The sequence below is a fragment of the Nuphar pumila genome, chromosome 4 (assembly GCF_984573655.1).
Source record: "Nuphar pumila chromosome 4, dmNupPumi1.hap1.1, whole genome shotgun sequence".
NCBI classification, from domain to species: domain Eukaryota; kingdom Viridiplantae; phylum Streptophyta; class Magnoliopsida; order Nymphaeales; family Nymphaeaceae; genus Nuphar; species Nuphar pumila.
Genome location: NC_143252.1, coordinates 144,983,410 through 144,985,761, shown reverse-complemented (window position 1 = coordinate 144,985,761; position 2,352 = coordinate 144,983,410). Strand labels below are relative to the sequence as shown.

At 35.1% G+C, this 2,352-nt stretch overlaps 1 long non-coding RNA gene across 1 annotated transcript; it reads right to left on the bottom strand.

Moving 5' to 3' along the window:
• Positions 1-744: 744 nt before the first annotated feature.
• Positions 745-1,903, bottom strand: LOC149841502 (uncharacterized). The gene is made up of 2 exons (XR_016431653.1): positions 1,793-1,903; positions 745-946 (listed from the first exon to the last, which is right to left on the bottom strand). It is a non-coding gene; the product is annotated as an uncharacterized LOC149841502 (long non-coding RNA).
• Between the last annotated feature and the right edge of the window lie 449 nt (positions 1,904-2,352).

Here is a 2,352-nt window from a genome sequence, read left to right as displayed (position 1 = left end):
ACATTAACAACAAAATGCATATTAGCACTAACAACATCATGTCATAATTAGAAAATGCATGTTAACATTAACAACCAAATGTTAATATATTTATCCAAAACTCTTCAAAATGAAAGTGTTAACATTCATAATTATAACTCAAAGACCCAAAAAACATATAAATGGCCATAGCTCTATAATATAAATTAGGGCATAGGCTCTTCTTGTGTCTCGTCATCATCAATATATAAGTCTTCAATGTCATCATCTGAGGAATTCATATAAATAGGTTTTCCTTCATCTTCATTCTTTGACTCTTCATCATCACTACAACAAAGCAGTAGATTAGCGACGACCACATTCCGTCGTTAATCCGTCGCTAACCATGTTAGCGACGGATTAGCGACAACGCGGCGACAGTATGCTTACGTCGCGAATATTTCGACGCTAACTGGCGACGGAATAATTCCGTCGCCAAGTCCGTCGCTAATTGCGACGGAATAACGAGCGCTATATTCCGTCGCCAATCCGCCGGTACTAAACGGCGACCACGGCGTGGCGACGGATTTAATTCCGTCGCTAAGCCGTCGCTAGATTAATATGAATAGCGACGGAATCATCCGTCGCTAATCCGTCGCAAAAACGAAAAAAAATCAAAAAAAAATTATTTAAAAATTAATTACCGAGAACTGTACAATTTATATTTCCTGTACAATTTATATTTCCTGTAAATAAAAAACAAACCACACAAAACAATTCATATAACAAGTATCTATAATAATTAATCGTTCCACCTTAAAACTAAGAAGTTTAATTATTTACAATTCAACAATTACAATTAGGAAAAATAAAAAAAATAGAACTTCTTCAACACAGTCCTCTAATCATCGCCAAGATTTTGTGCGTCTTCTTGTTCATTGTCTTTATCTGTCCCTTCAGCTCCACTACCCTGATTATCGCTAGCAGCCTACACAAGAAAAGAACAGTTAGTATTGATAAACAAAATATAATGAAATAAATTATACACTATATGTGATTCTATCATGTGCTCATGTGTGATCTAAGGCAATAAAAAAACTCTATATGTGATTCTATCATGCTCATATGTGTGCTAAGGCAGTCAAAAAATTGAATATGTGATTATAGCATGTTCATATGTGTTCTAAGGCATATAAAAAAACTCTATATGTGATTCTACCATGCTCAGATGTGCTTTAAGGCAGGCAAAAAACTATATATGTGATTCGATCATGCTCGTATGTGTGCTAAGGCAGTAAAAAAATTGAATATGTGAATATAGCATGCTCATATGTGCTCTAAGGCAGGCAAAGCCAAAAATTTTATATGTGATTCTATCATAAATGATATATAACATGTTCATATGTGTTCTAAGGCAGTTAAAAAACTCTATATGTTATTATAGCATGTTCATATGTGTGCTAAGGCAGTCAAAAAACAGAATATGTGATTATAATATGCTCATATGTGTTCTTAGGCAGTAAAAAAACTGAATATGTGATTATAGCATGCTTATGTGTTCTAATGCAATCAAAAAAACTTTATATGTGATTCTATCATGCTCATATGTGCTCTAAGACAGACAAAAAGTTAAATATATATATATATATATATATATATATATATATATGTGATTCTATCATGCTCATATGTGTGCTAAGGCAGTAAAAAAATTGAATATGTGATTATAGCATGTTCATATGTGTTCTAAGGCATCTAGAAAAACTCTATATGTGATTCTACCATGCTCAGATGTGCTTTAAGACAGTCAAAAAAACTATATATGTGATTATACCTGAGAGGGACCTGGAATCGAAGATCCCCTATCCTGAACAGCGGCCTTGATCTCATTTCGGAGAAAGGGGGCGACGGTGTATTGGAAGTAGTTATTCAGTGATTCATTAATTATCTCGCGTACATCATCACCGGAAAGAATAGTCGGCTGCTTGGAGCTTATGTCGGCGCAAGAAGTTGGTGAGCCGTAACTGGAAGAACCAATAACTGGTGAAGTGTTCATATTACTCTCAAACCCGAACACGCGACCTTTTTTGGGTTCACCTGCTGCAGTCACCCATGCTGTAGGATCAAATGATGGATGCTGAGTAGCGTCTTCGCCATATCGCTCTACCATTTGTTGCTCATATGCCTCCTACAAAATAATGTTTAAAGTATTCATTAATAATTAATGATAACATTATGATGACTTGCATATATATTGCAATGATTATTAATAGAATTAATACATACCGTTGTCGTTCTCGCCTTCTCTGATACGAAGACTCCCGTGGTCTTCCGTTTATGTGTTTCTACAAACACATCCTTATATGGTACACTGCCTCCTTTTTCTGCTTCCTG